The following is a 14,539-nucleotide window of genomic DNA, read 5'->3' on the forward strand; positions in this document are numbered from 1 at the left end:
GGTCTGGAAAACATTCTTTGCGTTGTCTTGCATTCCAAATGCCTCTGGAGTCTACCCTGGGTCATCTTCTTGTTCACCAGGTGTTTATTGACACACAGTCTTGGCACTGGGCGCTCTGAGGGACAGCAATAAAAGGAAGGGTTGTTCGGCGCACCTGCCTGGCTCAGTGGGTAGAGCATGTGACTCATGATCTCGGGGCTGTGAGTTTGAGCCCCACATGGTAGAGCCTACTTAAAAAAAAAAAAAAAAAAAAAGAGGAGTGGTTCTGGCTCAACCCAGGGGCCATCCTGCCTACATCACATCATAGGACCCTACAGCTAGTCTGGCCAACTTGCTTGGACACTTTCTAGAGGAGGATGCTGAGGCCTTGAGAGCACAAGTGGCTGGCCCACGGTCCTATGCAACCAGACAAAGGTCACACAGGAATGGGAGGCAGGGGCAGTGTAAGGGAAGCTTCCATTTCTTTCTGAATCCATGCAGAGGGATGCAGAGTCTGTGCTCCAGAAGAAAGCAAGCCACACCTGCGGCTCCTCTGCGCAGGACTCTGGCCTGCCTGTTCTGGACACAGGCCTGCCCTGGCCAAGGGCTGGTCAACAGGCTAATGAAAGATAAGGCTCAGCCTTCAGGGTCAAGGCCCCACGCAGTAGGCAGCAATTTGGGTAGTAGAACTAAGCCAATCCATGTGTTAAAATTTCTGGACCACAGCAAGATGGTAAATTCTCTTCGGAGAATGCAGACTAGTGGGCATCTGAGTATCTCCGTGGTCAAACTGCTGGCCTTAAACACAGGGTCATTTGGGCTGTAATACCAGCAAGAGCCTTGTCCCCACAAAAACCAGAGCCTAGGCACATAACCTGGCAGAGTAGAAAGAATTGAATAGTGACTACTTACTCGCTAAGCTTAATCTGGAGCCTCACCGGGCTCAATCTTTAAATTGGCAGAAAGATAAAGGGCAAAGATTACATGAGATCATAAAATTAACTTGCAAATAGATGCTCAATAAACCTAGACTTAATTCTCTTCCCAACAAAGAGAATTTACTAAGGGACCCCAGTACATGTGCCAGGCACCTCAGGAAGTAATGCTCCTGCCTTCTCCAACCGTGAGCCCGGTGTAGCTGGTAGGGGATTGGAAAGTTATACCACACTTCACCGCCTCTTGTCCCCCCACCCCTTACGTCCACCCTAGTAAGGTTTACCGACTCTAGGCTGCCCTGGTGCATAACTGGGGTGACTCTGTGCATTACCGAGGATACAGGATGAATGGGAGTCACTATTCTCCACATCTGAGCCTCACTTGGCGAAACGTGGCCCCATCACCACAAAAATAAAAAGAGGTTTGCGAATTAACAGCGAAACAAAAGAGCAGGTCGCTCAGCCTGGGAATCCAAGCGCTTTAGCACTCAATACGCGCAAAGACGTTATCTGGTAACCAGATTCTAAAACTTGGTTTTTGTGTGTTTTTTTGGTTTTTTGGGTTTTTCCCCACCAGACTCACATTTTTCCACTCGCTCCCGGCTCCCCGTTAGGAACGCTCAGTTTTTCACAGGTGGAGTAAAATGAAGCATTTCTTCAGCGAGGATCCTCCCTCTCCCGCCCCTCCGTTCGGGAAGGTCCCTCCTTTAGGGAAGCGGGAAGACACGATAAGGCAAGTGGGTGTGCCCCAAAGAGGAAAGGGGGAGCGAGCGCCCCGAGGAGGCGCCCCGGGCCGGCTGAGGCCCTCCGACCCCTAAAGGGGAGCCGGGCGCCGGGCGGTCAGACCCCAGAGCGCAGCTTGCCTGCCCGCGGCCCCCGCTGCCCCCCACGCCCAGGGGAGTCAGAGGGTGGGGCCCGGGCAGCCGGAGCCGGCAGGGGGCGCTGCTGAGCCGCCCCCGTCGCTGCCCGGGAGCCGGGACGCCCACGGGGACCTAGAATTGAGGCGGGACCTGGGGAGACTAACAACTGCCAAGCAGCGAGGGGAAACTCCCCCGGGATGGCAGGGTCCACAGCGCAGTCGACTGATAGAGCCCTGGCCTCAGTCAAACTCGGACAGAGGCTGTCTGTCCCTTGAGTGCCTGCTATGTACTCAGTGCTTTCCGTACGGTGTGGTTGTGTCCTCGGACCCACTACCATCATCATTACGCTTAATGGACGGAGAAGTGTCAGGGAGGCTCAGAGGGGGTGACTTGTCCAGGGTCACACTGCCAGTGCAGCCGCAGACCCAGGATTCTAGCCCGGGCTGGTCTGGCTTCCAAGCCGGTGCTAGACCTGCAATGCCTCCCACCCTTCTCTCTATTTAGAGTAAAACAGGCCCGCCAGTGTTTGCACCAGCCAGCCAGGACCTCCAGGAAGTGAGTCAGACAGCACATGGGCCACACTCCCACCTTGGATCCTGAGTGGAGAGTCATGAGCGGCAGGCAAACCCCAAAAGATGTCAGATGACAAAAAGCGTTGCCATCGGGATATGGACCTGGCCTCCTGACACAGTGGTAACAGAACATTTTTCTCCTTTCTCGGGAACCAGCTTTAAAACTTCCAACTAGGGGCCCTGGAGTGGCTCAGTCGGTTGAGTGTCTGTCTGACTCTTGGTTTCAGCTTGGGTCATGATCTCATGGGTTGTAGACTTGAGCCCGGAGCCTGGTGTTGGGCTCGGGGCTCAGAAGGGAGTCTACCTGAGAGTGTCTCCTTCTGCCCCTCCCCCCCTTCTGTATGCTATCTCTGTCTCTCAAATAAATAATAAATCTAAAAAATAAAAAAAACCCAAAACTTCCAACCAGCTTAGGGGCACCTGGCTGGCTCAGTCAGTAGAGCTTGGGACTCTTGCTCTCCCGGTCGGGAGTTTGAGCGCCATGTTAGGGGTAGCGTTTCTTTTAAAAATTAATAAATAAAATTTATTTTTAAAAAAATTTCTGGGGAGTCTTGTTGGCTCAGTTGGTTAAGCGTCAGCCTTTGGCTCAGGTCAGGTCCTGAGGGAGGCCCTGCTCAGTGAGGAGTCTGCCCCTCCCCTCCTTGTGCTCTCTCTCTCAAATAAATAAGGATTTGATCTGAGAGAGAGAGAGAGAGAGCCGCGCGCGCGAGTGGGGGGTGGGGCTGAGGGAGAGGGAGGAAAAGTCCCAACAGACCCCACACGGAGTGGGGCTCAATCCCAGGACTCCAAGATCATGACCTGAGCCAAAGGCAGACGCTTAACCGACTGAGCCACTCAGGTGCCCCTATTTTTTAAAAATATTCCAACCAGCTTGAATTTTTCGGAGGCCTACTAATGGGTCTTGGGGTAAGGGAAGCAGTTCAAAGCCTGGTTCTACCTTTTTCTGTCTGGATCATGCAGGGCAACCACACTTCACTGAGAAGTGTTTAGAAACCGCCCTCCACCTGTCCACCGCCCTCTGGCCAGCTGCTCACCCTGCAGACTCAGTTGAAGTGTCTGTCCCCTGAAAAATGCAGTGATCCCTGCCTCCCTTCTCTGTAGTCCCCAGGTGCTCTGGACGTCAGGGCTACTAGGCCATCTGGGTCTACAGCTTCCATTTTCAACCACACCCCACAAGGAAAGGTGGAATTGCACCCACAGGCAACCTAGTTGCCCCTGGCCCACTTCTCAACCGTTGCACCTTGCCAACACCTGGCTAGACATAGTCTTCCCAGAGCGTTCTCATTTTCTACATTTTTTAGGTAAAATTTACAGTGAAATGCACAAAGCATAAGCATAATGAGTTTTGGCATAGGCAAACACCCATGTAAATCTATATCCTACCAGGATATAAAACACTTCCACCCCCCCTGCAAAGTTCCCTTGACATCACTTTTTATCATCTGCTACACATGTGCCTCTCCCACCACACTGTTGGCTCCTCCAGCCCAGGAGCTGCGTCAGGTTATCCTTGTGAAACAGAGTCTGAGGGCAGGCCGCACCAAGATGGGCCACTCTGGCATGAAGGTCATATGAGTTAAAACGAAACCAAAACCCAGCAGATTCAGGAAAAGCTCTTTACCCCCTTCTCCTGCCAAATGCCTTAAAGAATTTAGGTGGAGGACCTGCTCCAGGAAGACAGCTATCACCATCAACAACTACATTGTACTATGAACTTGGTATGGCAGACTGGAAGGAACCCGGCTGGGGCCCATCTGATCAAAGTCCGCTCTGTTGTGTTGTTTCTGAGTGGCCTAGAAAACATTTGTTGACCAAACATTTACTTTTTTTTCATCCTCCTGTGAGTTGCATTCTCTCCCTTTGAAGTCCCAGAACCCTACCCCCTTCTCCTTAATTCAGAATGACAACTAGATCTCATTTTGCCTGACTGTCTCTGGAACTTCCATGTCTGTGTGGGTTCCCCATATGTATGCTATTAAATTTGATTTTCTCCAGTTAATCTGTCTCACTTCAATTTGATTCTTAGTCCAGCTGGAAGGACCTTGAAGAGAACAAGAAATACCTGCTCCCCACAGATGCCAGCACCCAGCAGATTACCTAGCAGGTAACAGACGCTCAAAAAAAAATTTTTTTTACTAGATTTTTATTCTAATTAGATTAGAGAGCAAAATCTTCACATTCTAGTGTAGCCCCAAGGTACTTTGTCACCTCCGGAAAGTCACTTAAGCCCTTTGAGTCTCAAGTTCCTCACCTGTGAAGGGAGGACAATAACCCAGTCATCCTGCCTTGGGGAATTGTGGGCATCCAGTGAGATGACCCATGGGAAGCTCTTTGAAAAAAATAAAGGCCTGGACACACGCAAGTTTCTATTACCATTATTATTAATAAACTACTTCTAGGACAAACATCTGGCTGAACAAAACCAGGAGAGAGAGGCATCGACCCTGACTTCTGGATTTAGCTACATGGGCTCTGGCCAAGGTTTGGAGCCATCCAAGATGGCCAGCTCTCTGCTTCTGTGTCCATGGACCCAGGCTTATGAATCGATTTCCAGGGGTACGAATTTCTTGAAATTGCAAAGGATTCTCCCTAATTGAGTTCCCAACCTGGCTTCAAACTACCCTGCATATGGTCCTCTCTGAGTCTGTTTCCTATCTGTAAAATGCAGACACCAGACAAAGAGTCCTTTCTGCGTCCTCTGATCCAATCCAGAGGCACAGCTCAGGCTGAGCTGTCATATTTCCTCAGCCTGGGAAGCTGGCAGGGATCTGTTGCAACACTTAAAAATTCCAACATCAAAATTCCCCAAAATATTCCTTTGAAGGCATTGACTCAGAATGCATCTAGCCTTTAAATTTGATCTGTAATGAATTTTTCTAGATCGTTTCAACCAGCTCTGAGGAATGGCCAGGGTTCTGGATTACCATATTTTCTGAATAAAGCTGTTGGGCACTCAGAGACATTCTGGGCAGTGACATGCTGGAGTTTCTTGGTGACCGCTGGGAAAGTGGGACTCGTCCTGTACAGCAAAAATGAGCAGGCCAGGAGGAGCTCCAGTGGAGCACTGTGGTGACAAGAAGGGCACTGGGTGGGGGCGCCTGGGTGGCTCAGTCGTTAAGTGTCTGCCTTTGGCTCAGGGCATGATCCCAGGGCTGGGATCGAGCCCCACATTGGGCTCCCTGCTCCGCTGGAAGCCTGCTTCTTCCTCTCCTACTCCCCCTGCCTGTGTTCCCTCTCTTGCTGGCTGTCTCTATCTCTGTCAAATAAATAAATAAAATCTTTTAAAAAGGGAGGGGCACTGGGTGATCGGGGCAGGAGGAAGGGCTGGTTTATCCCCTCGAAGCCAGGGTCACACTGGGTTCTCAACACACTGTAAGCTCATGATAAGAGCTAAGAGTCTTGAGTGCAGGCACTATATGCCAGGTGCTGTCCTTTATGATTTTCTCCTTTAATCTTCCCATTTATTCTCTAAAGTAGATCATTTTATTATCCCCCTTTTACAGATGAGGAAATGGAGGCCAAGTGAGGTCAAACCAAACCAAACAAAAAACCTTGCTCCAAGATCCCTTTAGTGAGCGGCAGAGGGAGGATTGGGAGCCTGGTGGTAGGACCTCCCAGCCCTCCCAGCACACAGCCTCCTGGGTGGAGCTGGGCTGAGTCAGGCGCCCCCTCCTCCCCACCAGGCCCTGGCCTCCCTCCGCCTTTCCCAGGGCCCACCCTGCTCTCCGCATCAAATGCTAGTGTCAGCTGGGAGTCCGTTAGCTTGTAACAAGCCACCTGCGTTCACCCTCTGGATACTTTGCTTTAAAGAAAAGATGTGGTATTTCACAGTAATTGTAGACTCACAAGAAGTTGCAAAAACCAGTACGTAGTACTGATAATGCTACAACCTGGATGGATTTTAAAAACATTATGCTAAGTGAAGGAATCCCATCACAAAAGACCACATATTATATGATTCCATGAGATGTCCAGAACAGGCCAATCTGTAGAAATAGACTAATGGTTGCCTAGGGCTGAAGGGAATTAGGGGGTGGGGTTTAGGGGGTGGTTGCTAATAGGTAGGAGTTTCCTTTTGGGGTGATGAAAATGTTCTAAAATTAGATTGTGGTAATAGTTGCACAAGTCTGTGAATATACTAAAAAATACTGAATTGTACACTCAATAAAGCAGTCAACAAACACCCAAAGGGCTTTGTAACCTTTGAGCAGTAAAGTCATCCTTGACTCATTTGCACCCCACTTAAACCAAATATTATAGACAGGTCCCATGTCTCTATCACCGAGCTTCTCCTGATGGAGACAGCTAACATAACTATAGGAAGCATAACTTCCTTTTTAAAGTAAGGGTCCTAAAGGCCCAGGGCCTTTTCTCCAGTGTCTCAAGTTCAAATTCTGACAATGGTAACTTCTCACCCATGCCCTGGACTTTACAGTTTACAAAACCCTCCCACCCCCAGACGGTAACTATACTTAGTGATAACGATACTTATGGTGGTGTTGCCTAATATATGTAATTGTCACTATGTTGTACACCTGAGACTAATATAATATTGTATGTCACCTCTACTTCAATAAGAAGAAAAAAAAAAAAGAACCCACCCCCTAAACCCTGTTTATGTAATCCTCAAAGCAAACCTGTGGGCCAGGATTGCCCCATTTCTTGGTTTTCCTCCTCAGGAGAAACTTCTCCCTCCCTGATCTCCCTCTGTAGCGTTGCCAAATTTGGCAAATAAAATCTTATCTGTCGAGCCTATGAGGTGGTCAGCTCTAATGTGCTCGGCCAGTCCTGCGCGAGTCTGTTCATCATTTTGAGACAGTGTTGATCACAGACTCTTTTAAGAACTGAAAGTGCCCTGGACACCCCCACCCCCCACCCCCGCCTTGCCCAGCATGGCCCGCAGGCCTGGGCTGGGCTTCCCAGGTCAAGTCCTCACTCTGGCCTTCCCTCTCCCACGTTTACACTCCGGCCTGGCTGGGCCTGACACCAGGGCAGACCGCAGCCAGAGCACACAACTCTTCGTGCCTCAGTTTGCCCATCTAGAGGCTGGTCTTGCAGGTGCCTCTGAGCAGTGGACCGGCTGCAAGAAAGGCCACAGGAAGCCCGCCCAGAGCTGCGAGTCCCGCGCCAGGTCTCGTCCAGATCCAGGACAAAGAGGAATAGGTTGGCCTACGCCGGGCTTGGCTTGGGTGGGACAACCCCACCCCCACCCAATCCCCCCCCCCCGCCCCTAGCCGGAACTACAAGTCCCAGTAGGAGTATGCCACGGGGCAGGAACTCGGGGGCTGTGGCCTGCGACCTCAATGCCAACCCCAGGTCCAGTGGGCCCTCAGGAATGAGGTCACGAGGACCGGGACGCCACAGCGGACCTGGGGACACACAGACACACCCAAGCGCGGGCCGCGCTAGCCCCGCCCCAGGAACTACAAATCCCAGCAAGCAGTGGGCTGCGGGGCGGGGCCTCAGAGACGGGGCGCTCAGAACCGGAAGAGTGACCCGCGCGGTGGGAATGGGGGCTCCTCTGCTACAGAACCCTCCAGCTGGGCTCCCCGACCCTGCACACACTGCTTGATGGTGGGGCCGCCGGTCCGAACCCTCCGTCTCCGCTGACCGGAGCCCTGGCTCGCCCGGTCCCCAGGCCCCCACCCCCCGAGCCTGGGCTGCTGGGGAAAGGGGATGGTGGGTGGGGTTTGGCCCCTACGCGGTGGAGGGATGCAGAGTGCGCCTCCCTGGCCTCTCCTCCTTCGCCTGAAGCGAACTCCCTTTCCCAGGGGGGAGGAGCAGCCCTGACCCTCAGGCGGGATTAAGCCTGTTAGGGTCCTTGTATAGCCTGCAGGTCTCCTGGAGAAGCTCGGGGAAGGCCTGAGTTCTCCGACTCCTGGGATATGTGTCCGGACGTTCGGGCCACGGTATCGGACCGCTGTCAGCGCCCTGCGCCCAGGCATCAGCTTTACAGGACAGAGCCTGGTGAGGCTGAGAGGCTGCCAGGAAGTTATAAGCAGGGCATTCTCATTCAGTATGCTCTCTCTCAGAATGTTCTGCCCACAGCTCAGGGTCAAGCGCCAGACTCTTGTCCTAACTTTCAGGTTACCCAAGGATCCTCTGAGGCGTTACGGAAGAGACTTACCCCGTCCCTTCAGTACAATGGTCAGGAATTCGGTCCAGTTGCTCAGTGGGATGAGCTGTGCGGAGGCCCCACTTCATCCACCCTCCAGGACCAGGACAGTGTCTCTCCACAGGCCTCTTCTCAGCTGATTTCTGGCTCCCAAGTGGGGATTCAGGTTACACCTGTATCGGGAGTAGTGACACCACAGTGGCCGGCAACATATTGGACTTTCTGTCTCCAACCCTATTTCCAGCTTATACACTTTCTGATCTATCATGTACTGCTGTCTCCCGGATCATCAAGGTTGATAGGAAAATACCTAGTTTGTGAAGGTATAGTCATGATCCTGTAATGTCAGTGAGAGTTTAGTCTTCTGTAGTTAGGTCAAGACCAGCTATTTCCTAGAAATATTCCATTTAGTTTTGGAATGATTAGAAACAACTTCAGAAATGATATTCAAAGTAGATCGCCCAGGTTCCCTTGGTAGCAGGAGTGGGGGGTCATAGTAACTAGTCAGGTGGTCTTTAAGCAGACCTATTTCTGTCTGGGAAGTTCTCAAAGGCTTGGTTTTCCAAGTACTTTTGTTGAGACAACCAGCCTTTTGTTGAGTAGTCTCTCTGCCCCTAGAGACCAGAGATAGATGCCATAGAAACTTGGAGACAGCCTTGCCCCAGGCTCTGGGCTCTTTAATTAGAGCCATTCTCTCCTGTAACAGTGACTTCTGCATTCCAGGGCTGAGCACCAGATCCTTGAGTCCGTTAGAGCCTGTCACTTGCCTGCGATATGCCAAAAGCCATTTAGTGCCTATCCCTGCTTCCTGAAGATCCAGCTGACAGGGTGCAGCTAAAGTCACAAGGTGGCATTAATTAGGTCATTACAGGGAATGTGGCTAAGGGTAAGGTGCACCGAAAGTTGGGTTCTTTCCCCTTCAGGGCCATGGGAACGACTCAGGACCATACATATTCTATACACGAAAGTACCTGCCCCTATACTGGTTACACATCCCGATGCAGCCGCAAGATTCCCATTTTGAGAGTTATCCTTGGCACATGAATGTTTTAAATAAAAGTTTGTTAAAACCGTCATTTAAAATCATAAACAGGGGGCGCCTGGGTGGCACAGCGGTTAAGCGTCTGCCTTCGGCTCAGGGCGTGATCCCGGCGTTACGGGATCGAGCCCCACATAAGGCTCCTCCGCTAGGAGCCTGCTTCTTCCTCTCCCACTCCCCCTGCTTCTGTTCCCTCTCTCGCTGGCTGTCTCTATCTCTGTCGAATCAATAAATAAAATCTTTAAAAAAATAATAAAATCATAAACAGAGGGGCACCTGGCTGGCTCAGTTAGTAGAGCATGTGACTCTTGATCTCTGCAGGGTTCGTAAATTCCAGCCCAGCGTTGGGTGTAGAGATTACTTAAAAATAAAATCTTTAAAAAAAAATCATAAGCAGAAACTCGTTTTAATAACACCTTCCACCTTATTTGTACATATTTTTAAAATCTTTCATTTGAATAGGGCTTCACAAATTTCTGCCGATTTTCAAAGCGAGGTCCTTACATCAACAGCGGGTGGTAAACCTTTGTCGGTGGTCCTGCAGGCCACGCCCCTTCCTGTCGGCGCGTCCTGCGGACAGGCAGCCACGCTTCTCCTCACCACCAGGGGTCGCCCTTTCCCATAGAACGACGGCGGTGGTCCCTGTAGCCGACCGGGTGGGGGTGAGGGGACGAGGACTCTAGTACTGTGTATAACACGATTGGATGGCCTTGGCCCGAGGCCCAGCGTCCATCCCTGCTTGAGTCTCAATTTTTCCGTTGGTAAAGGTGGGGAGGGTGATCTCAGGGCCCTCCACGCCCATCAAGGAAGGATGTGGAGATGGTGACACCTCCGTTACCGGCAGTGCCTGGTCCCTCCGAAGGGGGAGGTAAAAGGCCAGGATGGTTTTCCATAATCTCTCGGCTCACCAGTCCTAGGAGAAAGGAACAAGGAAGCAACGGGAATAGCAGATATCTGGCTCTCCGGCTCTGAGCTGAAGAGGGAAACCTAAGTAGGGCCATATTACATCTGTCCAGGGAGATGGGGGGATGAGGGGGTGGAGCGGAGAGACAAGGGGGGGATAGATGGCCCCCCCACACACACACACTCAGGAAGGTAAGTGGAGGAAAGGATCCAGTAGGGTAAGGGCACAGTCAGTCACAGATACCCAGAGAAGAGTCTTCAGTAATCTGCGTTTAGGGAAGGGGGTTGTTCACAGGTCAACAGGGAAAGGGCCTCAGGCCACTGTGCTCAGACTAGGCCTAGCGACTGGTGGCCAACGGGCAGTGAAGGAGCAAGCTCTGGCCTATCAGAAGAGAGGCGCCAGACATATGTGCAGGGACGCAGGCTTTTTTTTTTTTTAATTCTTATTTATTTTTTGTCTCTCTTTATAGAATGTAGGGTAAGCTCAAGCGGGCAGGGTTTTTTTTTTTTCCTGCCATGCACGTAGTAGGTGCTCACAGAGAGGCGGGCTTCAAGTGAGATTTGACTATGTAGCTACAACAAATATTTGTTAAGAGCTGGCTATGTGCCAGGCTGTGGGCTGGGCACTTGGAATTGGGCCCTGAACTGAGCAGACACAGTCGCTACCCATTAGAGAGCTTACAGTCGAGTGGGAGTCTATCGTCTAGCTCTGAAATAAACCTCTAGATTTCATGATGGTGGGCGCCCCAAGAGAGAATGTGTTGTGGGGAGAGACAGCCCTGGTCTGGGACCCCTACTGAGGGTCACATAAGCTGTGGCCTGAAGGAAAAGGGAGGAAAGGGGCCAGAGTGTTCCAGGAAAAGAATAGCCAGGGTGCAGCTCCTAGAAAACGAGCCCGTTTGAGGCTAGAAAGGGATGAAAAAACCTGTGTAACATTGTTAAGTTTTTGCAACCCCTCTGCCCCCCACCCCCATCTTACCCAGGCTTCCCGAATCCTGGGACACCTCCTGAGCTCTCTATCCAGGTGTTCCTTCTAGAATCTGGGCAGTGGGCTAATGGATCAAGTTTAAGGATAGCTAAAGCAGCTCTGGTGTTCTGCAGAATCAGGCCCAGGTGGAGGGGAGAGCGCTGGCGTCCAGGGAAGGAGAATGTGCTTCCACCATCTGTGAAGAGAGCGTTGCTGCTTGCAGAGCTGAGTAAAGCGGATGGGGGGTAACATTTTTTTTGAAATATCACATACATAGAGAAGAGTCCTTTTTCCCTTTTTACTGTGTTTCCCTTAAATGAAGAGCGCCCTCCCTCAGTTATATTCTCTAAGGACTGGGTAAAGATCTAAATTTCTTCCAACTGAAATTTCCTTAAGTCAACAGGGTGCAGAGGGCCAACAGCCGTCCTGTTGGAACCTCAGAGAGAAAGTGAGTGTGAGTGAGTCGCTGCGGAAAATGGATGGGCTGGGGCGGGAGAAGCAGATGCGGGCCTGACCTCACAAGGCAACAAGAAGCCTTCCGCTCCTCCATTCACGGAGCCATGGGGAGTCAGTTATGGGTCTTGGGCGGAGCTGTGACACGGCAAAATCTGCTAGGAGCAAAGCTCCGGAAGAGGGAAGGGCAGGGTGTGTGGGACAGGCACGCCAGGGGCAGGCAGAAGCTGGGTGCTACCGGCTCCTGCTCTTTACTTAGAGACCCAGAAAGCTGGCATCAACTGTCAGCCCCCACCCTAACCCTTGGAAAATCCGAGGGAAACTGGTGTTCTAGCCTCCAGAAAAAACACAGAGACCCACTACACACCAAGCTTGGTATCACTTTAAAGGAGAGAGAGGGCAGGTCCCTGACCTTCACTTTGACCCAACCACAGAGTTCAACTGGCCTCAGGTTCCATCTGCTCAGGTAGAAATACCCTGAGGATTCCTTCTCCCTGACCCCTCACAGGACCTCGCTTATCACTTGCAGGTCTCCCCTCCCCAGCCCTGTATGTTTGGGCTCTCCCATACCATGGACTTGGCCCTCACCTAATGTTCAGAAAGTTCTACTATCTACCCTACCCCTACCCCTTGTCCCTATGGATTTCCACTTGCCTGGGAGAAGAATTCCTGTATCATCAACACCTTTTGGGTTGTTTCCAACTTTCCCAGTACTTTCCTGGCTAAGGGAAAGCTGGCTGTCCTGAGGTGGTCCCATACCTGACGACCTCCCCTTTGCCACCCCCAGGGCCCTGCCTTTCCCTAGTGCATCCTTCACCCCATGCCTCCTCACGTTTGAAATCCAGGTCATCTCTCTTCTTCCTTCCCTTCCTTCTTCTGTTCTTGTTATTTTTTACATTTGTATTGACCTTTTTCATTTTAAAAATAATTGTTACTTGTCATAAAAACAGTCTCAGGAGGATAGAAATATAAAGCTCTGACACTTCTTTCTACCTGGTCTCACCTTTCTAGGAGACACCCACAACTGGCCTTGCAGTTTGGGCTTCTGTAGTTTCAACTCTATAGCGTTCTTAAGTGAAAGTAAGACAAACCCACCCTAGCCAGTTTAGGCTGAAAATAATTTATTAAAAATATTCTGTAGCTCACAGCATCTCTGGGAGGACCAGAGAAACACTCGGGAGCAATGCCCCAAAGGTCACGGCCAAGTTGGCCTGGTGGAGGCACCGCTGGGCACAGACAGCACTCTGCCAGCACCGTGAACCTGGGCCCTGCTGGTACCACAGGGTCTCAGCCTCCGGCCTCCGGAAATATGACACAGCTGTCATCCCCTCCCCAGGGTGGGTTCCTCTGGTGCCTGCTTCAGATACAAAGTCTAACACAGGAGCCTGTGGCTGGCTGAATGCCCCCGCCAGCTGCAAGGGAGGCTGGGAAGGCCTGATGGGGCTCCTATGGCAGGAACCAGGATTCAGGAGATGGAGAATGCCTCAAATGCAGGACATGCTCACCAGCCAGAAAGAATGACACATGTCCCCTTCCATTCTCTGGGATGCCAGCCACCCCCATCCTGGGGCTCCTGCCCCACACGCTCCACTCCCTTCCCCCTGAGACCTCTGGCCACAGCCTGTTTTCCTTTCTCCTCCAGGTCCTTGGGAACCACCCCTCCTCCTCATAGTGCTTACCACTTCGTCACACCAGGGATCCCGGCTAGACCTCGCCACCTGCCGTGTCTGCTGGCAACAACCATGTCAGGCACGACCCTGACCCTGCTGTCTCAGGGAGAGCTGATATTCACTGTGCAGCTGCCATGTGTTTTCTGTGCTGTCCCCTCATTTGACCCTCAGAAGCTCCCCCGCCAAGAGGACTGCCTACTGACATCCCCATTTACACAGGAGGAAACCGAAACTCAGAGATCAGACATCTCCTTGGGTGTGCCCTCTCCATCACTCGGAGGGGCCCCTTGAGAGCACGGACTGTGTCACGTTCTTTCTCTGCTGGGGACCCCTGTGTTCTGAACGAAGCAAAAGTCCATATGGGATTCTAAAAATGTCCTAGAAGTCACATGTTCTCAGACTGTTTCCTGTAGAACAGCATTTCCCAAAACCGATCATAAAATTGACCTAGGATGTTTGTTTAAAATAATATAGAGTCCTGGGGTGCCTGGTGGCTCCGTCAGTTAAGGGCCCCACTCTTGGTTTTGGCTGAGGTCATGACCTCAAGGGTCATGAGATCAAGCCCTGCGTTGGGCTCCCCACTCAGCTCAGAGTCTGCTTCTCTCCCTCTGCCGCTCCCCACTGCTTACATGTGTGCGGGCACTCTCTCTCAAATAAATAAATCTTTAAAATAATAATAATACTAATATACCAATTCCCTCCTGGGGCAGCCAATCCTTAAGATATCAAGGAAGGCTCTGCCTGCCATTCCCCCTGCTTATGTGCGTGCTCTCTCTCTCTAGCTCTGTCTCTCTCCCTCTTAAAAAAAAAAAAAAAAAAAAAGATCTCAGGGAAGGTCTGGGAACAAGGGCTTTTGACAAGCTCTCTAAGTGATGCTTGTGATCATGCAAATAGGGGGGACACGGCCCTAGAGAGCTGTCTGTTTTCTTAGGGTGGATTTAGATGACCCTGGGCCTGCAAATGACAGTCTGTTCTCATTGGAAATCAGCAGCTGAGGCCCGGAAAATGTGGAGAATCACCACGTGCCTTGGAAGGGCCTTCAAACA

General features: G+C 51.4%; 1 long non-coding RNA gene across 2 annotated transcripts; it reads right to left on the reverse strand.

Annotated features, from left to right (window-relative positions):
* Nucleotides 1–8,444: 8,444 nt before the first annotated feature.
* Nucleotides 8,445–13,684, reverse strand: LOC117802001. 2 transcript variants are annotated; one of them, XR_004624985.1, is made up of 4 exons: nt 13,503–13,684; nt 11,383–11,566; nt 10,005–10,413; nt 8,445–8,634 (listed from the first exon to the last, which is right to left on the reverse strand). It is a non-coding gene; the product is annotated as an uncharacterized LOC117802001 (long non-coding RNA). The 2 variants fall into 2 exon arrangements; XR_004624984.1 differs by lacking the exon at nt 8,445–8,634 and having other exon boundaries at nt 9,791–10,413.
* Nucleotides 13,685–14,539: the final 855 nt, after the last annotated feature.

This window comes from Ailuropoda melanoleuca, chromosome 4 (assembly GCF_002007445.2).
Source record: "Ailuropoda melanoleuca isolate Jingjing chromosome 4, ASM200744v2, whole genome shotgun sequence".
NCBI lineage: Eukaryota > Metazoa > Chordata > Mammalia > Carnivora > Ursidae > Ailuropoda > Ailuropoda melanoleuca.